The 23,949-nt window shown below is 41.8% G+C and overlaps 1 protein-coding gene across 2 annotated transcripts in view; it reads left to right on the top strand.

Annotated features, from left to right (window-relative positions):
- The first annotated feature begins 14,062 nt into the window (after positions 1-14,062).
- The window catches only part of Sdcbp (syndecan binding protein), a 30,569-nt gene continuing 20,682 nt past the window's right edge, over positions 14,063-23,949 (top strand). For both annotated transcript variants that reach the window (XM_021160711.3, XM_021160710.2), the window contains exon 1: positions 14,063-14,147. The gene's annotated coding sequence lies outside the window, so the exon portion shown is untranslated. The remainder of the gene's footprint in view (positions 14,148-23,949) is intronic.

Genomic DNA, 23,949 nt, shown 5'->3' with positions numbered 1-23,949 from the left:
CAAGCATAGCCCCTGCCATCCGTATAAAGACAGTTTACAAAGTCCGTTTATACATAGTCCCTGGCAACTTGTCCACATCAGATCATACCAGAGCAGTTCCAGCTGTTACCAAGCTTATTATCAAGTGTCCTCCCAGATTCTGTGCTCTCAAGACAAGCAAGCATTTCCTTAAAGATCTATGGGTGGAGATGGCGGTCAATTTCTCCAGCCCTCTGTGGTTCACTGCCTGCACCTGCCTTGCAGAGAGGCAGCAATCAGGCAGGGACTGGCTCCTCTGGACTCTGTCCTGCTGTCTAAGCTGCTGCAGTTCTGTGAGATTATAGGGAATGTAGATCATGTGTTTGTGACTGTCATGTGCCTTGGGCCTGACCACACTGACCCAGGGGCTACTCTGTCTTTGGCTTATTTGCCAGTGGAGCTTACAGTAGTAGGTGGGGGTATTTCTTCATACTCCGCCTTACCTTAGATGGTGGTTCCCTATGTAGCTAGAGTTCTAAATCACATTCTCAGGATCCCAGCTTCTCCCCAGAATCCCAGCTTCTCCCCAGCTCTTAGCACATTCACTGGCTTCCCACTGCAGGGCATTTTTATGACCAGGCAGCATATCTTTTCTGCTGCTATCTGATTTTCTTCTTCTTGTTGTTGTTGTTTTGTTGTTCTGTTTCTTGCCAGAGCATCTACCAGAATCCCCCAGAGCCTTTTCCCAGGAAGTGGAAGTCTGTGCACCTCATCCCAGCTTTCTGCTGGGAGTTCAGTAGGCAAGAAAAGCTACCTTAAGATATCAAATGCTGTCTTTGGGAACATCTCCTTCATGCCTCCTTCAACCACTGTTGAAGATGGTTCATTTATTTCTGGGGTCCTACACTACAATTCTATCTATACCAAATGCTGAGGCAGAGGTCAGGGGGTCAAGGAGTTGAGGATCATGAGGATCTGGGAGCTTAAAAAGACGTGTGAATGATGCTGCCAGCAGAGCCACTGGCAGGTGTGAGCATGCGCCATTTAGTAGCATTTGATAGAGACATTTTTAGAGAACCACACAAAAGTGGCATCTTGCCAGAGCTGGTTCCATAATAAGTTACATAATAACTTCGTTTCCTGATTCCTGTGGTTCCCTGGATATGCAGTAGCTGCCACGTGGATCCTCACACCAATCCCCTGCTGTCCCGGCTGGGATGAAATGAGAGGTGAAGTAAATGCTGCAGACATAGTGATTGTGCCTAGTCACTACTGTGGAAAGGTGACTGGCGCATGTGCTTTGCCGTATCTCATAGTCAGCCTGGTAGCCAACATGGCAAAAAGGACTAGTAGTTACGTGGCATGTGCAGTGTGGACACACTGGACCCAGGGCAAGTCATGTGTTGGATATGGCAGAATAGGATGAAGCAGACAGTATGAGATTTCATCTCGTACCCAAAAAAACAATCCAAAATTAGTGACTTACTTATGTCTAGAAATTTCTGTGAACATTTTTACTATTACTATCAGTAATAGTAAAATTGAAGGAACTGCACACCACAATAAAGGTGGGCACAATATATCTGGATAGTTTTGAATATAAGAAAAGTGACACCAACTTTTAGGTAGACACTGAGATAAATAATATGCAAGGACATGAACAGCTAGTTTTAATTTTACTTGCAAAACAAGAACAAAAGCAAAAACAAAACAAAAAACAGCTGAGGGCACTTGTATATCCTCACTATGTAGAATGGATTATGGGTCCCAGGATTGCTCTTGGGATTTAAATAATAAGAAAAATGTTCTGTGTATGTATGTGCAGAGTACATGTGTACATGTGTACATGCGCCCATCTGCACACACATGTATGTACAGACCAGAAGATAATCTTGGGTGTTATTCTTTCTCAGGAACCAACCACCTCATGATTTTGTTGTTGTTGTCTGTTTGTTTGTTTGCTTATGAGATGGGGTTTCTCATTGGTTGACCTAGAGTTTTCTAGTTAGGCTAGGCTAGCTGATAGGCGAATATCAGGCATTCTCCTGTTTCAACCTCACTAGTTCTGGGGTCCAAACTCATCTCTTTATGCTTTGCAAGCATTTTGACTCCAGTTCCCAGGCTTATAGTTAGAATAGGTTTATTTCTGCTAAACACAGAATACAATGTCAGTTTTATGTCAGTGACCTAGATGATCAATCTACCTTCCCAAAACATAGCTGGGACCCCATCTTTGTATTCTTTCCTAGAAGCACAGTGACAGCTCTGTTTGGGGTTCATCCACATTGCTCTTACTGGGAATGCTTATGGAGTCTCTGGCTTTAAATGCTGGTCGAACTCTTCAATCTCCCAGTACCTGGAATCCCATACAGCTCTTACTCCCAAGATATACTTGTTGATTCTTTAGGACTCTTACATAGATGTTCTGTGCATTGGACCAATTATGTGCACTGAGATGTAAGGCTTCTTCACATGGCCAGCTATCAGGAAGAGTTCAAAACCCTTTATGAGGAATAAGCTCCTTATATAAGAGCCGGAAGCACGGGGCCCTCTGGCTTCCATTTGTAGGCTTTGGTGGTCTTGAGTTACCTTTTCCTATAATCTGCCATCTTTATTGGCAACAAGGAAACCCAACTTAAGTTAAAGGCATAACAGTTAGATGTTGTCACTGCAAATGTTGCAAGGGAGGTGGCCATCTTCTTCTGGGACAACTACAGCATGTGACTGAACTTGAACAGGCAAAGAGAAGCGTCTCAATTTACCTTTTTTCCAAACACCATGACCACAGAAACCTTAAGGTCTGAAATGTTAGGAGTGAAAAAATAGTACAGACTTTGGGGCAGGGGAAGAAATATGGTTATTACAGACAGAAACCTTTTCAATTCCTCAGGCATTGCTCCAGGATCAAAGACAACAAAAAGCAGAGCCAATTCAGCTCTCGGGCGGTTCCCAGTCAGACGAATGGATGATTAATACTCAAGAGACAGTAGAGAAGAAAAGACCACTTCTGATAAAATGGAAAACTGTGTAAAGGCTAGAGCAAGAGCTAAAGGCTAAGATCCAATGCCTGGATAGGTGTAGTAGCTCAGTTTCCCACACGTAGGAAAATAAAAGAACTATGTGATTTTCTATAGGAATATGATTGGAAATCTTGTACTCCACTGGATGTGTAAATAAATGTGTGGCTGAGTCTGAGCATCTGGAACATCTGCTCTGAATAACTTGGAAATGAGCCTTTGGCACCTTTCCTAGGGGCATGTACAGTCACAGCTTTAGAGCAGAATCCTGGAGAGAGTTCCAAAATGAGAAGCAGAAAACGTTAGCACACTGGAGGAGTTCTGGCCATGTCCTAGGAAGGACCAATCAATAAATGATGGCACCAATGTCACCATGGCACATACCTGGCAAAGGACAGATGTGCTCAGGTTTGTTAATGACTTTATTCAGGTGTTCTTAAATAGTTAGTCCAGAGATTATTAAAATTTGAGCTGAGTATAAGTAGCCACCTAATATCGTAGTTTTCCTGTAAAAATTGTCCTCAACACTAGTGTGTTGCTTCCTCCTTACTAACATGCCAGTATCAAAGCTACTATAATATATCCTTGCACATTATTGATTGCTTCTTTTTATTTTCTGATACAGGAATCTTGTTTTAAGTGGGCTAATACATCTTAACCTTCCTCTTCCCATAAGTATCATTCGTGACAGCCAAGTAGACAAGATAGACTTTTGAGACAGTGACTGAGTCACCATCACCGCATGCAATGACTGACACTTCCTTTCTAGAGAAAGTCACAAGTTACTGTGACACTGCCTTAAACTTTTTAATATATATTTAGAAATATATTTTATAGAGGGAAGATATTTCAAAACTAAGTAAATTTTATTTTAGTTTCTAAGAAAAGCAGACACCAGACTAGAGGTATAGTTCAGTGATAAGGTGCTTGCCTCACATGTATGAGGCCTTTTCAGTCAGTCCCTGGCAGGAGGTAGGAGGGGCAGGGTACAAGGGGTGACAGAAGTTAATACATTACTTCTGAAGAGATTTTGATGAAAAGGTCTTGGGACTCAAGTGTTGTACAAATAAACTTATATTGTACAAATTGTGTTTAACATGCCTTCCACCGATTAACACTGTTTTTACCACCTCGAAGAGGTATGGGTTATGTGACTCTATAGTATAGCTAATGTTTCACAATGAAAACATATGCTATGATAGAACAACTTTAAAATTGCCTTGTAATGTTCAGTTTAGCCATGGGGAGTTAATAACTTACATAAGTATCATCTCTGCTACATCTATCTTTCAAATGATATTAAGGAATAATTATTCACTTTCATAAATACCTAGGCTTCGCACAAAGATTTATTCCACTGTTCTCTGTGTTGTTTGTTTGTTTGTTTATGTATTGAACCCACAGCCTCTCATGGTAGGTAAGTGCTCTACTACAGAGCAGCAGTACCAATCTTTAGTGTTCCTTTTAAATATGGTGCCACCTGTATGCATTTAGAGTGCCATGTAAAAGATAATGCAATGTAATTCTTTACAGAGCCATAGTCTCTTCTCCATGAGATTCTCTAGACTGTGCGGCAGCTGTAGTTGCCTGTGTTAAACGTGTACAAGATCTAATCAGTCATAATTCCAGAATGAATGTGGGAACCCCCCCCCCACTTTGCTAACTATTGGTAGTTGATGACTAGCTGTGGGGAAGGGGAGTCAATGTTCTCAAAGGAAGTTGCCTTGCTCAGGTGGGTGGCCCTGGACCCACGTACTTATGTTTGGGGATTTAACAGGTGGAACACACAGGTTCTACAATCTTAGTGCAGCATTCACACTGCTGTGAGCTCTGACTGCTGTGGCATCCCAGAGGTCTAGGTGTTCTGGAAGGGTGGAGTGTGAGATCCCGACTTAAAGCGTTTCTCCCTGAAAGGTAAAGCCCCTAAACGTTCCCCCAAGCTTGTTTTCCCTGATCTCTAAAAATAAAGCTCTTTGTCCTCTATAGCCAGCAAAAAGCCTTTTTGTTTCTATACCTTACAACCAGAGATGCGATAAGACCTAGCCAGGCGCTTGCCTGGCTCCCTGTACCAAGGACACGGAGATAAACTCCACAAAGAAGAGCTACAACTCACTCCCCACTCCTCATGCCTTGTAATTTTACCAAGGACACCCGCCAGAGAAGAGCTGTAGCCAAACTCCTCCCAACTCCTCCCAACTCTCCTCCCAACTTCTCCCAATTCCTCGCTTTTTCTTTTAAACCCCCCCCCCTACACTTACTGCTGGGGTCGAACTCCCTTTCCCTATGCAGCGAAAGGAGTTCGTCCTCAGCTAGCTGACAATAAAGCCTCTTGCAGTTTGCATCAGGTGTGGTTTTCTCTCGAGTTATTAGGGTGCCAGCCAGCTCATTCTGGGACTTGAGCAGAGATCTTCCCAGTTTCGGGGGTCTTACAGGAGAACTTGGGTAAAGGGCAAGGACAGAGTAGGACTGAAACCTGCTGGGAGTCCTCATCTCAACTGGCACTCCTGCTGCTGTCGCTGTGCAGTGTCTCATCACGCAGTGTCTCGTCATGCAGTGTCTCGTCCAATGGGTGGGCTCACTGGGTTATAAAAAACAGGAAGAGGACATGAAGTTAGCAGGGGGATCGGTGGGAGGAATCTGAGAGGAGTTGGAGGGTTTATAATCAAAATACATTGTATTCATGTATGAAATTCTCACAGAATAAATGAAAAGTGTAAAAATAAAACAGCATATTCCCCCACCCCCTGCCCAAGGCAGCTAGGAGATGTTTTAGGTGGTCAATTGTTTAACAAAATGTTTACAATCTTGCTGTTATAACTAGCGCTTTCAGGCTTGTGTGTTCTAGAACAAAGGCTGACCTAAGGACTTTCAGGAAGCTGCTTTGTCCTGTGGCTGAGACTTTTGCAAGAGGAAGTTACATCACTCAGAACATGTGACCTATGGGTGATCAACTCATGCTTTCTGGTAAAAGGAAACCTTCAGAGAGCAGCAATGCCAATTTTAGTAGCTCCACGCAGCTTGAACAGAGGAAATTCTCAGTTCTAAAGATTGATTTTTCTGATAATTACTTGCAGTTTTACTCCCTTCAAATAAATACCACTGTAGGCATAGCATGAGATACTAGGAAGATATTGCTGTACTGTAGGCATACCGTGAAACACCAAGGTGACTTTTAAAAGCAGCTATGTGCTTGGTTGGTCATGCTCTACCAGAATGGTAGCTAGAGTAATATACACTTACAGATTTATTTTTACATCAAGTTACTGAAAATCCTATCTGTAGCCAAACCGTGGTTGATACTGGATTTTGGGGGGAATCGCTTTAGGATCACTAGATGATTCCAAGGTAACCAGGGCTACCTCTTAGTTCCATTAATAAAATAATTGTAGGAGGCTACAGGGAAGGGCCAGTGGTTAAGAGAACTGACCACTCTTCCAGAAAATCTGAGTTCAATTCCTAGTAGCCACATCGCAGCTCATCACACAACTGTTTATAACTCTAGTGCCATCAAACCTGACACTCTCAAACAGACAAACACGCAGGCAAAACACCGATGCACATGGAATGGTAAGAATAAATAAAATGATAAAAGAGTTTTAAAATAGATTCAAGCAGAAGCTTGAGACAATTTTATTAGAATTCAAAAGAAAATATCACAGGGTAGGAGTTAGTTTCACAAGTCCTACCTACTTAATCTATCAGATCAAACTTGGTCATTAGTGTCTCCCTGCACCCCTCAGGCCCATCCTGTCACAAGGCCCTCCTGGATGATATACCCTACCCTAAACATTTCCAGCACAAGAGGCTGGGCTTCTCTGCCCCCCAGCTGCTCTCCCCTGTATAATCCAGCCAGTTTGGTTACCCCTCCTCTTTTGGGACTCATGGGTGCTGTACCTGGTCTCCCTCTCTTCCTTCCTCTCTCCCTTCTCACCTAGCTCGGGATGTCTATGCTGGACTCTCAGATGCCCCTGTCTCTGGCTATGTTCTCCCATGTAACTATCATAAACTTTCTCCTCCACCTACATAGGGACAGTCATTTTCTTTTTTTTTAATTATTATTTCTTTTTCCCCTGCATTTAGTCAGCTATAAGCCTCAAATGCTACTCAGAGGAGAGGAGTGGAAGAGGGAAGGAAATTACTCTGCTTCTTAGCTGGCATGGTATCAGTAATGTGGGACAGGCAGAGCCATGATGGAGATGGGGCGTTTTGAAGTCCAAACAGTGCTAGAGATAGAAGGAAGAAAAGAAAAAGCTACACTTTTCTGACTAATTCAGAAAAGCAGGCAGATTTAAGCAGCATGGCTATGCTCTGGGAGAGTTTGTGCTGGGGGTAGGAATTGAGGAAATTAAAAGTATATTAGCCCATTAAAGGAGAATGATTTTGTCTGTCTGTCTCCTTAGCATGACTTCAGGTAAACTACTTTCTTGGGAAGAGTCTATTCTTAAGTGGTGGCCCCTTGGCTAGGTGATTGACTCTCCGCCCAGTCCAAAGACTCTTGACCAAGGAGTGTTCCATTGATGGGTCTTCATTGGTACTCTAACATGATCATGTTTGAACCTGAAGTAATAATACTTTAATCTTACTATGTTTATATAAAGATTATCCAAATATGAGGGCCATGTATAGTAAATACCCTTAGCCTTTGAGCCACCTTTCCAGACATCTTTCAGGCACCTGTTAGTAAACTCACAACTATTAATGCACATCTGCCTTCAGATCTAATCAATCCTACCAACTGCCAATTGTCTTGCCCCTCTGTGTTCATTTCAGTGTACTCTACCTCAAATGTTTACCACTGTCAACAGCAGGCTTATATCAAAACCCTGGCAATTGGTTCCTTCCCTGTAATTAATCCAAACTTGACCAACCATGAAGACTTTCTAACTCCTTAAAGTTATTTAAATTTAGAATTTTCTACATGTCTATGCTCAGTAACTGAAACATAGCTATTGCTGGAGAGGTCTCCTGTACTAGTTCATCTTTCAGTTGCTATGTCAAAATACCTAAAGCTGGGCATTTAGAACTTTAATGAGCTCATAGCTTTGGAGACTGAAAGGCCAAAATATCAGATGGCCCCATCTGTTTAGGTTCTGGTGAGGATCTACGTGGCTGTGTCACAATTTAACCTAAATATAAAGAATTCCCCAGCTTCAGAAGAGGAAGACCACACGGGCAAGCAAGAAGCCAGAGCGTGATCATGAAATTTGGTCTTTTAGGTCAGCTAACTAATTCTACAAGCCGGGCATACATTTTTCCCCAGGAGAATGCCACTGATGGATGACCTTTAACTAGGCCCTGTCTGTTAAAGTTTCCAAATACCTCTTAATCCCACTATATTGGTGATCAGCAATGAACTTCTGGAGGCCAGGCCACCTGAAAGTCATAATGAAGGCTTGTCCTTGCCTGCAATCTGTCCTCCATGCATCAGCAGAAGCAGTGCTTTTAACGTGACTGTGTTCAGGAAGCATTTCCTATTGCCCAGCCCCATCTTAGCCATTGTCTTTTATCCTGGTGTTCTAAGCACAGTTGCCTTTCAGCTGCCTCGTGCATCAAGGTTCTGTTCACTAACTGCAAAGCTTTTCCAGTACGTCCCCTGCCCGTGCCACTTTCCCTCCATTAGTCGTTTGGCTAATTCCTATCCTTCAGGCTAAATGCTACATCTCCAAGGAGGCATTAGTGAACTTGTAGGCTAATATCAATTCCCTTCTAACATCATTTTGTATTGCCTGAAGTTTTCTTCTTTATCAAATGTCTATCAGAGCTTTGTATAGTTATTTTAGTTTTGTATTATTTTTATTCTTTAAAGCAGTGCTTTGAGGCATGTGTCAGAGCGCATGCCTTTAATCCCAGCACTCAGGAAGCAGGGACAGGTGGATTTCTGAGTTTGAGGTTAGTTCAATCTATTTGAAGCTAGCCTGGTCTACAGAGTGAATTACATAACAACGAGGAATATACAGAAAAGGCCTGCTTCAAAAAACCAACCAAACAAATAACAGTCTATTGTGTTTACAGGAAAACTGACCCTAATGGTATAGAGAGTTCACATATACTCCCTCTACTCTGAGCACAGCTTTTCATACGAAATGTACATTTATGCAGTAATTTAGTACAACTCATGAGTCAGGATGGATATAATATTAACTGAAAACCATAGTTTTCATCAGAACCCTCTGTGTGTTATACAGCATGTCTGCTCTGTCAACAATTCTCTCACACTGAGTGTTCCAGTAGTCAATTCAACTTTGATTCGGAGTGCTTCCAGTTCACAACAGACCCCAGCTAGGCAGAGATGTCCAATAAAATTGTGCTATCTTCCTTATGCTGTGCACACTTTCTAACTAGAGCACACATTTGAAAGTACTCACCGTCCCCGACCCAGGCTCAATGATTAGCTAAGAGATGACTCACCAAAGTCACCTGGAAGACCAGACTCTTGAGAGTAGTTTTATTATAGAGGAGACAGCTGGGCAGATGAAAAAGTACTAATGCTAAGATCTGGAGATCAAACTAGCAAAGGCCCTTACCCTCGTGGAACGGGCCTTCGTGTAGCGCTGCGTTCCCACTCAAGGCACCAGGAGCCGTCATAAAAATACATATATATTATATTATATTATTATATTATAAAAACAGATAACACAAATACATGCACACATGAATAAAACAGTGTTCTATCCTATGTTCTTTGACAAATGCTTAATAGCATGTATCTACTGTTATGGTATCACATAAAAAAGTCTACAGATCTTGGTAATTCACATTTCTCCATCTTTCTCAACCTCTTGGTGATCTCTGGTATTTTGGCTGTCTGTAATTTTGCTGTTTCTGGGACTGAGTATTGTTGGATCACACAGCATTGTAGTCATTTTAGGTTAGTTTCTAAAATGCATTTAAATATCTGTCTTTCAAATAAGAACTTACTAGGTAAGCCAGTCTGACCTTGAACGAACTTATAGTCCTCCTATACTTGTATTCTTAGTGGGGCATTGAAGCCACATATTGATATAGTGACCTTTCTCATGTCTTTTTGTGGCTTTATAGCTCATTAGGCATGTGTGTGTGTACATGTGTCTGTGTGTGCATGCATTTGCACATGTACACAGGAGTGCACACATGCACCTGTGTATGCAGCTGCACATTTGCACCCATGCATGGGAAGCTCAAAGGTCAACCATGGGTACCATATCCTTCCTCAGATACTGTCTGTAGGAAAACTCTGCTAATTACTTTCTAAGTCTCTGAGCTTGGTGCAGGTTTTCTCCAGTTCTGATCTTGTCCCCCACATTGGCCTCTATCTGAGGGAAGTCAAGTAGCATAAAACCCTGGAGTTCTCCATGCTAATCCGATATAGATAGGCCTTGTTCAGCTATTTCCCATTGGGGAAAAACATGAACTGAGGATCTCCATTACGGACTGTATCTGCTTACCCTGAGCAGCACTCGGGCAGCACTCCTGGGACTCTAGCGGTGAGCCAGACACACAGCCTGGCAACTGTCCACTCTGTTTTTTGAGGTAGTATCTCTTAATGTCTGGAACTCACTGACTAGGCTAAGGTGACAGGCCAGTAAACCTCCAGAACCCAGCTGTCTCTGCCACCCTAGTGCTGAGATTACAATCTTGTACCACCACCCCAAGTTTTCTTTTGATGTGAGTTCTGAGGCTGAGACTCGGGTCTTTGTGCTTACAAGGCAGCACTTTACCGATGGAACCCTTACCCAACTTTTTCTCTATCTCTTGAAGAACATCTTGTGACCAGCTTTGGTAATAATCAATAACTCTGATATAAATATTCATGGGCAGTTGTGTTGCAAACATAACTTTTCAGCTAAGTGCCCAGAAGCACAGCTAATGTTTCTTGAACATCATTCCTATGACAGAACCACAGTTAGATTTGTAAGGAAGTTCTACATTGCCGTCCAGTGGCTGGGCTCATGAGTGTCTCACCATTCTAGTTGGCAGTCGGTGTTACCAGTGCTTTGGATTTTAGCTTTCTGATAGATGTGGATTGTGGTCTCATTTTTAAATTTGCAGTCTCCTAGTTTTACAGGATTCTGAATTTCTTTTCAAATTGCTCTCCATCTGTATCTTTCAGAACTTTTGCCCTGTTTTTATTTATTTTCAAACAGGGTCTCTCTCTCTCTCTCTCTCTCTCTCTCTCTCTCTCTCTCTCTCTCACTCTCTGTGAGTGTCTGTGAGTGTTAGCTGTCCAGGATCTTACTTGTAGACCAGGTTGGCCTTGAAATCCTGCCTCTGCCTCCTGAGTGCTGAGATTAAAGGCTCATACTGCCACAGGCTGAAAGTGATTATTATAAATGCCCAAAGTCTGTATCTAGCTTTATTTTTATGAGAGGAAACCCACTTGTTAAGGACCTACCTATCCTCCACCCACTTCTCTCTCTTCCTCTTCCTATCTCCCTTCCCACATCCACTGCTTGCCCATAGCCAAGTAAAATGGCTGCCATTAGATTTGTTTCTTCTTCATCTTCTCCTTCATGATACAGAGGGGTCGAACTCACAGCTGTGTGACTTTGCTTCTTTGTTAAAGATCTATTCGGTGCATTTGTTGATTCTATTTCTCTGCTTCATTGCCTGTCATCTCTACTCTCCCTTGATTACTATGCTATACCATTAAAGGAGTTGTTTTTTTTTTTGATTTTTAATATTTTTATTACATATTTTCCTCAATTACATTTCCAATGCTATCCCAAAAGTCCCCCATAGCGCCCCCCACTTCCCTACCCACCCATTCCCATTCTTTTGGCCCTGGCATTCCCCTATATTGGGGCATATAAAGTTTGCAAGTCCAATGGGCCTCTCTTTCCATTGATGGCCGACTAGGCCATTAAAGGAGTTTTGTACTGAGTTACTGCTGTTATGAACAGAATTTTCGTGTCTCTAATTCCAATTCCTACAAGGAAGCCCACTCTGTAGTGTGATTCATGAACTCTGCCCTCTTCCCTTCCTCTTCCCCTCTTCTTTCCTCATCACCCTTGTTTTTCTCTCCTGTCTTTTAGATGCAATGAGAAGTTGGCTATCTGCACTTTAGGAGGTGGGTCCTTGTTAGATCCAAAGTCTTTAGCTAAACACAAGATATAACAGGTATTCCCTGTTCCCAAAATTGTGAGGGAAAAGTTTTTGTTGCTCCAACCACCTAGCCTTTGGTAATTTGTTCTTGTAGCCACAGTAAAACATCCTCAAGCTACATATTTTATCTTCTTCAGCATCCTTTATGATTAGTTTATTTATTGTTTGTGTGTGTGCCCATGTATATGTGTACAGCTCTCCTGCCACACAGCACAAACACGTGAAGTCAGAGGACAACATCTCCAGTTGTCTCTCTCTTTCCAAGTTGACAGTATTTTTTGTTTTTTTTTTGTTTGTTTTTCAGCAAATGCTTTTACTCCACTAAATCATCTTGCCCCTTGGTGTTTTCTTTTATTTATTTTTTTATTTATTTATTTTTTTTTTACAAACTGTGGAACCAGCTTGTTGATATCTATGACTTGATACGATTTTGACTGAGATTGGATGAAATCTATAGATGGTGGACATCTCCATAAAATGTTTCTTTGTATTTATAAAGGTGGGTGTCTCCCAGTTTACTCAGATCTTTCATTTTCTTTATAACTCCCTGTCAACACAAAGAAACCACAGCTCTCATCTTAAAGGGGATAAGAGATAGTTGATTTTGGAACCATTTTGAGTGACCATGGCCTGGGAACACAGATTTAGGTTACCTCAAATTCCATGTTCCAACAAGTAGCCTCAAGTAGCTCTCATAGTTTGGATTTTTTTGTTTGTTTTGTTTTGTTTTGTTTTGTTTTGAGACAGGGTTTCTCTGTGTAGCCCTGGCTGTCCTGGAACTCACTCTGTAGACCAGGCTGGCCTCGAACTCAGAAATCTGCCTGCCTCTGCCTCCCAAGTGCTGGGATTAAAGGCTTAAGCCATTTTACAGAACAGAGGAGGTCATCAGTCAAGGCAAGTTTACAATATGTAGGCAGGACATGGCAGTGGGGGTGAGGTTCAGGAAACCTTTCTGTAAGACGCAAGGTGTTTTCTGGCGACATTCTAAGCATTTGGATTGGTAGAAGCTAGTTGCCTGCTAATCCCATAGATTCTAAAGACCTGCTATCTATTGTCACAAGATGTTAGTTTAGACACAGGGGAACAAGGAATGGCTGTTCTGGAGGGCCAGGATTTAGCCCAAGATAAGGTGATCTTCCTCTGGACTTTGGACATTCCAACCTATTTATTTCCACAGCATGAAATTCTAATTAGGAGTTTTCCTTCACACAGATATACATTCAACTAGGCTTGTAGCTAAGTATTTTATCTTAATATATTTTTAATATTCAATTCAAATTGCTCATTTCATGCAGATAGGAAAGTAATTGACTCCTGTATATTAACCCTGTATCGTAGCAACCTTGCTGTAGCTGCTTATTCTGCTGATTGGTGTTTATTTTGTCTTTGTTTACACAGATAATCTTGCCAGCTGTGAATAGAATTGTATTTCTTCCTTTTCCATCCCGTATCTGGTTTTACAAGTTGTTCATCAGTTAAGCCATAAACTCCCTGGAGCGTCACATTTTCATTCCTCTTGTCATGTAATGCTTATTGTTTTACCAGAGATAAAATTTCAAATGACTGTGATGATGAATAATTTAGATAAACAATTGCTTGCATGCCAATGATGTCATATACTGTTACTAGGAAATGGCCTCAGCCATGGACTGGTGTAGATATTGTCAGTTTCACATATTCATGTACACCCCAAACATCTGGGTTCCCCTATCAGCACCATCAACTCCCAGAAAGCACATAGTTCGTGTTTTTAAGACTAGAATGTGGGTTTTATTTATTTCGGGGTGTGTGTGTGTGTGTGTTCAACACCGAGAGTAACAGTCAGCAGCCAATGAGCATTCGTTCTGGGAACAAAGGGTAGTAAAAGGCGGCGGGGGCTGCCAGGGAAACGAGGCTGGAGCCGGGTCTTGGGAGGATTTCGTAAAGGGAGGGTGGGCTGGAGGTCGCGCCGGCTGTGCCGCGTTGTCATGGGGACGGCGCGTGCGCCTGCGCGGCGGAAGGCGGGGGCGGTGATGACGCGCAGGGCGGGCCCCGAGGTTCGGTTGTGTGGAGCTGGAGCGGGCAGCAGGAGCGGCGCGGTCCTCGGGGCAGGTGAGTGGCCGCGGGGGTCCCGGGCCCCGGCAGGTCTCGGAGCTGGTCCGGCGCTCTGCTAGGGGCACCGGGTGGGTCTGGCCGGGTCCTCGCCCGCACTCGGTCGCGTCCTCAGCGGTTTCCGGACGGCTGGCAGGGCGCGACGGACCGGAGGTGACTACGGTTAGCTGCGGAGCCGCTGCTCTTGAAGGGGGCAGGGAGGGCCAGGGCTTGCAGCGGGGTGTGTGCACCAGGAACGGTCCCCAAGGTCTGGTGACTCAGATCTCCTTGGAGGATTTCCTTCTAATACCGGGCGGAGGGAGGCGTACAGACGTGGAAAGTTTCCAGTTTCAGAAGTGCAGTTATGGAGCCGTGGAGTGTGTGGGATCATTTGTTGTATTCGTCCTATCTTCGACACATAGCTTTTTTTTTTTTTTTTCCTGTTTTGTTTTGTTTTCCATTAGGTAAATTACTTAGAAAGTGTAGAGTTTTAAATTCTTAACACGCACGCTTTATACCGAGAACAAATGTTTAAGAACGAAAGTTACATTGAAAACAGCTGCTGCCCTGGTCAATTGTCTTACTTTTGAAATGTCAAGGTGATACAGTTCAGCAGATTTGTACTCTCATTTTCCCGAAGTGAGGACAGGACAAACCAGAAAATATGCCTTTCCATCCTGTTAACAACTTAGTTCCTTAAACTTGCAGGTCTTAAGTGGTACATAAGTATTACTGACCAGATGATGTGCACCAGGAAATAAGGAAATGGAATGACGAGAAGGCTCAGTAAACAATTACTCCATTATAGCCAGACTCACTTAACTTTGGAAGCAGATTTTAGCTGTGCTGGATCTATTAAAGAGGATTTAAAAATCATGAACAAGAAGGGGCGGATTAAGATTTTGATGCACTTTTTAATTAAGCAGCCCTTTAAAATGAGCACGACTCACCAATTTCCCCCCATTTTTGCCACTTTCTCTTAGGTAGTAAACATCCAGAGACTGTAAAAGACAACCACACACTTTAAAATACTTATACATTTAATAATAGTTCTCTTTGTATTTACTAATTGCCAAATGTTGCAACACTTACTGAAAATTTTAGCTTTTAAGGGTGTAATTAGTAAACATATGGCTCAAAATTTTAAGCAAATAAAATGTAGAGCATACAGTATAAAACCTCCCCTGTGCTTGGCATAGGCTTTGGTTGTGCCCACCAGCCAGCCATGTTTTCTCTGGCAGGCCAGTTCTTTTAAGGTCTTAGGTACTGGTTCAGATAGTGTCTCTATGGACAGACATGTAAATATGTTTCCCTCAGTTTAACACTGAGGAAGGCATGATTTTCTGCTGTATGTGTCTGTTTTTCCAGTTAGCAATAATATTTTGGATTATAACTTTCAGTTATGGTTAAGTTTGGCTGTGTTTTGGTCAGTGTCACTGTGACCAAGCTAGTAGGTATGATTGTCACCCTTTGCAAGTACATGTCAACTAAAGACATGAAGCGGTGTTACTGTGTCTGGAGTTATAATTGGAGCAAATGTCTAAATTGTAGGAGTTACTCTTCTTATATTTAACTTTCTTAAAGTTGTAAAAGGCTTTGAACAACTATATTTAAAAAACGACAGTTTCTTTCTGCTAGCTTTTTAAAAAATGGTGTGTGTGTGTGTGTGTGCTTGTGTGTACATAGTGGGAGTTGGATGGGGAGTGCAGGGAGTGGAGAGGCTAGAGTCAGCACGCCTGTGGGGTTGAGTTAGTGGTTTTGTCAACTGCCCAAAGAATGGGTGCTGGGAACTGAACAGCACATACTCCTTGGAGCTCCTGCATACAGAACTGCCAGAAACCTAGGCCCCTGGGGCCCAGACTCACAACAACTCTACAGTTTTAACTTTGTCGCCTTCTTAGTGTGTGCCCTTCTAGTGTACATGATCTGAACCTTCCTGGGCCCCACTCCTAATGGAGAGTAAGCAGAAACTCCTTCCACGTTTCCGAGGTGAAGGCTCTTTCCCCCTGCAAGACTCCTGTCCCATCACAACAGATCACAACATCTCCAGCTCCTCTTACAGCTGTTATGAAGGGTAACAGCTTCCCCTCTATAGACCCTATACTATCTTTCATTAATCTGTGACACATATGGGCGCAGTTCTCAGTGGCTGATCATTAGAATCCCCTGGGATATTTGGTTAAGAGAACAGTTCTCAAGTCCTCATGGACTCTATCAATCTGGGGAACTTGGGAACTTTTTTTTTTTTTTACTTTTATTTATTTATTTATTTACAATCCAGTCGTTGTCCCCCTCCTGGGAACTTTTTAATTTTTTAAATTTTTTTTATGCCTGAGGTAGTTTTTATCTGAAGATTAGCTAAAGTCAAATACTTCTCTTGGGACCTGACCTAAGTGAGTTCTCTTTCACTGTGTGTGTGTGTTCATTCCATGTGGTCACAGAATTTCTGTTAGGACTGATTCAGGTATGTTCTTTGACACATTACATGAACTACAAGGATTGTCTTTTGTTCCTCTGGACAATCAAGGTCCTTATTGTTTTATTTGAATTCAACACAACACTTTTTCTTATTTATGCTTTTAAATTATTTGTATTTAGTTGTCTAAAGTGAGAAGTTCCACAGTGGAGCATAACCTGAAATTTTAAGAGTGATTTCAATGAGGGAAAACTAAGCCATTCCAAAGTATTTGGGTTTGATTATACATAGTTGAAATGGGCCACATATTTGACTTGCGCTAATTTTCCCAATTACAATATGTGGTCCTACCTTTTAACCATTGTGAAGATTTCAACTATTATCTTTGTCCCAGCACATCATTGCTTTTGGTTTTTCTTGTATTTGGGTCATTAAAACACAATACTAATTCCAGATCGCAACGATCAATGAGTTATGTCAATACTGTTCGTTAATTTTTTTTTTTTTATTTCTGTGGGCAAATACAGTATCTTTAATAACTTGAGTGGCTTAGGATTATGGTGAGGGAGTACCCAATATTGTTCTTTGTTTAAAGACAATTTTCATTTAGGCTTATAAACATTAAATAGAATAATTGGTGCAGTTGATTTTTAAAAGTGCCTACATTACTAGTTCCTTCTGGTCATCTCTCTTATTTATCTGCAGTTGGCCTCTACAAATGATGCACAGGAAATTTGGAATACAAATAAAAGTTGTTAAAAAAAAAAACTGTACCATCTTAGTGAGAGAGGATGGATGAGGCTTTTCTGGAAATACTGCAGGACAGAGTTCTTCCTGTTGACTAAGGGATTTTGTTTCTCCAACTAAAAGAAGTATGTTGTTTACTCACTGATTCTCAGGTTTGAAGAATCCATCTAAAACCTCCCGGTGTATATGATCGGGTTCTTCATGTTAGACCTAGAATTCACCAGCTGGTCTCACATGCACCACCTTTCTCCTTAGCTTTCTTCTCTGTAGCTGTGGCTGAAAGAGCAGAATTTTGGCTTTCTTATTAGACTCAGCAGCAGAAGCAACAACCAAATCCTAGTTCTTCCAAAATATCACTTCCCTTATTTCAATTGTTGTGTGGGCCTAAGCGACATACCTTGCTCTGAGGGTGTTGGGGGACAGATAGAAAGTCCTTACTAATCTAGCAGTTACTTCATTAGACGCTTGATTTTTCCAAACCATGTCTACAGGGGTAATAGCATTGGTCTGAACAACAGCAGAGCCATTGGTAGTGATACAGCATCACTCTCAGGTTTTCCCACCTAAAGTAACCGTCCTTTCTAGAAGGCACCACATCTGGAGATAATATTTTTTGTAGTCTTTTTTTGTTATTGTTGTTGTCTTTGTGTTTTGAGGAGACTCTGGTATTGCCCAAATAATTAGGAGAAAAAATAATCTTCTTAACAGAAAGTCTTTGGGGAGTTATTTTCTAAGGCCTTACTGGTTCCATGGGTTCAGGGTTCTTCATCTGACATGACAGAGTATTATGGTTTCAACCAGCATGGGGCAGGCCACACATGCCTGAAGGGCTGATTGTTGAAAGGACGGGTTCTTTCCAAGGAATAAGATGAGCACAGAGCAGAAGGTTGCAGGCAGACCCCACAGATGCCAAGGACTTCTGGGGCTGCTTTGATTTCAGGAGCACTGGGTGATGCATCATGCCATCACTCCTGAATAGAAGACCTGGAAGCAGAATTCTGTGCTTTAATAGGAGTCCTAAAGGGTTAAAATGAGAACTCTTCCCTGGTGTTATCTTGTAATTGGCTTTGGTTATTATAAAGAGTCAAGAGTAGTCATAGTTCTGCAAAAAAGAGCTAAATACTTCTGACACTTGGAATTAGATCAAAGACTTAGAGCAGGGGCTTCCTCTCAGCCTTGTGACTGGGGAGGGTGGAAAGCCAGGCAACAGTTTATGGCAAAGGATGCAGTAATTTATAGGATGCAGTACAGGCTGCTTAGGGTGGTTTTATAATTGATTGCTCTGGAAATAGTAACTAAATGACCCACTTCAACTTGAAAAGGACCTGTTTGTTTTTCCAGTTACTGTATGAAAGATAAACACCTCTGGTTTCATCCCCTGTAATGATAAACAATGAGATTGTGTGATTTTGTTGGAGTTTTGGAGCACTATTTCTTATGCAAAAGTTAAAAACTGGAGGGTGCAGAGAGGCTGGAGCGAGTCTTTATCATGCAAAAGGAGGTCATTGAAGGCCCAGTTCTCTCTAGGAGCCTCCTGCCTGTGTCCACTCCTGCTCTTGTCAATTGTGAGGGGAATTTTATGTGGTTCTGGGAATCTGGGGCTGCTTGGGGAGAGTGCATAGGTGGCTGTGTAGAAGACTAGGATTGCTGAGGGAAGATGGGATGTTAGCTCTCCTGTGCTCTCTTCTAGACTGTCGAGTTAAAGGTGACTTTATTCTAAAGGAAAATTGCTAGAGCAATTGCTATGTATGAGATCTGTGACATCTCATTTGGTCTAGGTCAAAAAAGACTGACTGGATTTTTAGGCAGAGGAGAAACAAGGTGAGAACAGCATGGAGAGCCAGCATGGGGGAATGTAGCAGACTCAGCCAGTTCTTAGAGGGAAGGAAGGGGCCAGAAAGAAGGGCTAACCCTTGGCTCCAGCTGATAAGTAGAGCAAAGTGCAGAGGCTTGAGGGAAGGAGCAGTGTTAGCAGAGGTTGGAAAACTTTTGTTCATCTAGAAGGAAGCTATTCAATTAATTGCTTATATAGAAAAAAGAAACAAAACACAGCTGGAGGCTGTGATTGGCCTAAAACGAGAGCATCTGGTCCTAATGCAGAGGGGCTTGTTTGCAGTGTTGGGAGGGAAGAACACAGGGATGGAAGAGTGTTTCCCATAGTGGCTTGTGGGATCGGCTAGCCACTCCTGCTCTGAGTCCCTTTCTCCTATCTGCTGCATCTCTTTTCCATTTGTATGCTCTATCATAAACTGGAAATAAGTCGTGTTTTACTGAGATTCGAGTAGTTCTGTCAAATTATTGAAGCACTTGATTTGTAGCCATCATGCTGATAGAGAAGTTGTTAATCCCACTGTGGGAGAATAACACTACTACCACAACTTTTGAGCCAAATTTGAAGCAAGCTTTATTCAATGCTAGACAGAATGATGGCCACTGGCCAGGTCTGGACCTGAGATTTCTAGAAAATGTCTGTGTGTTACATTAGTCAGGTCCTTAAAGAGGCAAACTCCATAAGGCTATATACTTCCCACCTTCAATAGAGGCAGGCATACATCCTGATATACTTCCTGCTTATGTGTGGTCAAACATATCCTGCACAGTTGGGGCAGCCAACCTTGTTTACAGCAGTGGAAACACTTGGCTTGTTTGTTATGCTGTGAACAACCCCCATCATTCCAGGAAGTTTTCTGTCCTTGGGCAAGTGGGGCTTACACTTAGAGGCATTTTTGTTTTATATATCGTAATGTAAATATTTCATATGCAGGATACCTGATATGTGACTCCTCTGAAAGGATCATGCAGCCTCCAATGGGTTGAGTCTTGACACACAGGTTGAGAAACTGCTCTAAGTCCTTTACCTTCTATCTGCTCTGCTCTCCGCATGGACCATAACCCTTCCCTTCTGACCTCTTCCTCTAAGTTCACTAATTTGACAGAAGTGCTTAAACTTTAGCAAAATACCACTTATCCTTCCCAGGTTATTAAATGTGTTACTATTATATGATAGGTTGAGCCTGTTTCCTGAGGTGACATAGGACCAGTGGTTCTAAACCTGTGGGTCGTTACCCTTTAGAGTTGAACAACCCTTTCACAGAGGTAGCCTAAGACCATTGAAAAACACAGTGATTCACAACAGTAGCAAAATTACAGTTATGAAGTAGCAACAAACTTTTTTGGTTTGGGGAGGTCACCCCAACATGAGGAACTGAATAAAAGGGACACAGCATTAGGAAGGTTGAGAACCACTGGCTTAGGACACTAAAACAAAGGTGTGGACCTACTCAGTAGGTAAACAGCTATCTGCCTGCCTGCCTGCCCACCCGGATGACCTCAGATCCTTAAAATACATAGAGTAAATTAGGACAAAGGAGAAACAGGTAATAGCATAATAGATTTCCTTATCAGAGCTCTGAGAGTGGAGAGGATAGCTAAATGGAGCATTAGCAAGCGGTGGAGGGCTTGAGTAGTAGTACTGTAGACCAAATGGACCGAAAGCCATCAACAGGACATCCCATCCATTTCACAGAAGACATTTTCTTCTCAAGTATGTGTGCAGGTCATTTCGTCTTAACAATTTTAAAAATACTGAACTAGGAAGCATCTTTTTGATGACAGTAAAAGGAGAAATCAAGGGCTGGAGAGATGACTCAGCGGTTAGGAGCACTGACTGCTCTTCCATAAGTCCTGAGTTCAATTCCCAGCAACCACATGGTGGCTCACAACCATCTGTAATGGGATCTGATGCCCTCTTCTGGTGTGTGTCTAAAGACAGCAACAGTGTACTCACATACATAAAATAAATAAATCTTTTTTTTTTTTAAGTAGAAATCAAAATACACTCTTGATCACTTTTGTAGGGTAAAAGAAGTCAAAGGGGAAACTAGAAAATATCAGAGACAAAAATAAAATAGAATATATTTAAACTTGTGGAGCAGTTACCGGCAGTTACAAATGTCCAACATTGGTGCTGGACACTGAACTTCGATCCTCTGCAGGAGCAGTGCGTGCTCTTAAGCACTCAGCTATCTCTCTAGCCCCTCGATCTAAGTATATGCTTATAAGTGCCCAATTCTATACTTACAATTTGTTAAAAAGTCAGGAGGGGGGGAGAGTAACTAGATTCTAAAATTCACAGTAAACTGAAATGTATATATAGAGAGTGAATAACAATTAGAATCTTAAAAAAGAGTGGCGTGAGAAAGTTCATACTCAAAGCTTAATGCAGAGGTCCAGCAATGACTAGGGCGGCAGGTGGGAAGGAAGCGGTGGCAGAGGTCAGAAGTGACGACACAGTAACCACCAGCTGATTTTCAGCTAGGCCGCCAAAGCAATTCTTCTCAGAGTCGAGCTCTATTCTTTCCGAAATCTATTCTTTTAAAGAAACAGTGCTAGAACAACATCTTGACATATAGGTACAAAGAATTAAATTGCATCAGTGCTTCATCTGTGGTTTAAAAACAAAAACAAAAACAAAAAAACCCCCAAGATTCAAACTAGATCAAAGATCCAAATATAATAGCTAAATCTGTAAAATCCATAGACCAAAGCAGTGTTTTAATGACCATGAGTTAGTTCCTGTATGTTGTCTTTAATGTACAACTAGCCAGGGGAAACACATTTAACTTTATCAAATAAAAGACTTTTGTGCTACAAAGAACACTCAAAATCAAAGGCAGTCTAAGGAATGAAAGGAAAATGTTTGAAAATCTATCAGATAGGAGTATGTGATATGTCTGAACGTATACCCACCTTCAAAAGTCATTGTTTAAGTTCTGCAAACTTGAAGGTGAGAGTGAGTTTTGGGGAGTGAGATTGGGTGGGCTTTGCTCTTAGAACTAGAGCTAGAGCCCTTACAGTAGAGACACCACAGAACTGCCTTGGCCCTTCCTTCTGCCTTGTGAAGGCCCAATGAAAAGCTACTGTCTGTGGCACAGGACAGGATACTTCTCCCTGTTCTTGAGCCTTCTACTGTGCAGAACTTTGAGAATTAAATTTGTATTTATAAACTAGCCAGTTCCATTGATTTTTGAAACCTGAATGAATTTAGAACCTGATACCTAGAATTTAAGCAGAACCGTTACCATTCAAAACAAATCCAGTTAAATAAACAGGCGGGGTTTTAAGTAGGCATTTCTTCGTTGATGGAGGATGTAGGTGTAATAAGGTCTGCAAGTGGCCCAGTACACGAAAGGATGCCAGTGTCATTATTTGTTAGGAAGATGGAGTTCTGACCACATTGAGATGCTATTTCACGTCTAGCGTGGCTGTTAGCCGAACCAGACTATAGCAGTAAGGAAATGGAGAAATAAGAATTCTGAGAGTATAAAAATAGTGTTATCCTTTTAGAAACAGTTTGATCATTTACAAAAACGTTAAATGTATTGATTTAGAAGTCATGTTTTTAGTTATATATCAAAAGTATAAAAGGCATATATCTTATGCAAAAATTTCTGAAGCAAGCCGGGCGTGGTGGCGCACGCCTTTAATCCCAGCACTCGGGAGGCAGAGGCAGGCGGATTTCTGAGTTCGAGGCCAGCCTGGTCTACAGAGTGAGTTCCAGGACAGCCAGGGCTACACAGAGAAACCCTGTCTAGAAAAACCAAAAAGGAAAAAAAAAAAATTTTCTGAAGCATATATATTAACTACCAAGAACATTATTCATTATGGCCCTAAGGTCCAGATGAGAGTGAATAAACATAAAGTGGTATAGAAGCAATCTAATATATTCAGCTTAAAAGGATAAAATGCTGATAGATGAATGCCACAGCATCAATGACCTTTAGCATACCATATGGTAGGAAGGAAGCCGACAAAAGGCCGTACATTCCATTGATCTCAGTTAAATTGTCCACAGATGTAAATCCAGAGGCAAGCGGCCTACATGGCTGAAGCCGGAGTGTGGATGGCAGGGGAAGGGGCGAGGAGTCATTTGAGTGCATAATAATATTCCAGATATTAGAAGTGGAATGATTGAACAGCTCATGTTGATATGAAAAATAAATTCTTAAAAAGGATTTGAGTTTTTCTGTATGACAATTATTGCCCACCCGAGACATAGAACTCTAATGATTTTTAATAAAATGTAATGTACAGTATTAGTACCTATAGCATGATTAAATACATGGTGATTGGTTAGTAAACAGGAATCCATTTATTTTACTTTTGTTGTTTGAGACAGGTTCTTTCTCTGTAGTCCTGGAACTTGCTGTGTAGATCTGGCTGGTATGGAACTCATGATATGCTTTCTGCTTCTCCACATCTCCAGCTTTTTATTTTTGAGACTATTAAGTAATTACAACATTTCTCCCTTTCCTTTCCTCCCTCTAAGCCCTCCAATGTACCCTCCCTGCCATCTTTCAAATTCAGGACATCCTTTTTCATCTTATCATATGCATGTATGTATATGTCTTTATATTTATATTCCTAAATATAACCTGCACAGTCTGTATGTATACTTTCCAGGGCTGACCACTTGAAATTGAATAACTAATTAGTATGTTCTTCCCTGGGGAAGAACCCCCACTCCCCAGCATCTTTAATTGTCTGTATTTCTTTGTGTGGGTTGAGGCCTGTGTTCTTTCCCTGTCTGCATTGGCATGTATGTTATTGTCCATATTCAGCTCATGGATAGGCAGTTGTGTTGGTGAGACGTTTATGGAT

The sequence above is a fragment of the Mus caroli genome, unplaced genomic scaffold, assembly GCF_978045245.1.
Source record: "Mus caroli unplaced genomic scaffold, Mus_caroli_1 scaffold_6, whole genome shotgun sequence".
NCBI classification, from domain to species: Eukaryota; Metazoa; Chordata; class Mammalia; order Rodentia; family Muridae; genus Mus; species Mus caroli.
Note: the sequence above shows the minus strand (reverse complement) of the source record. Positions and strands in the feature narration are given on the sequence as shown.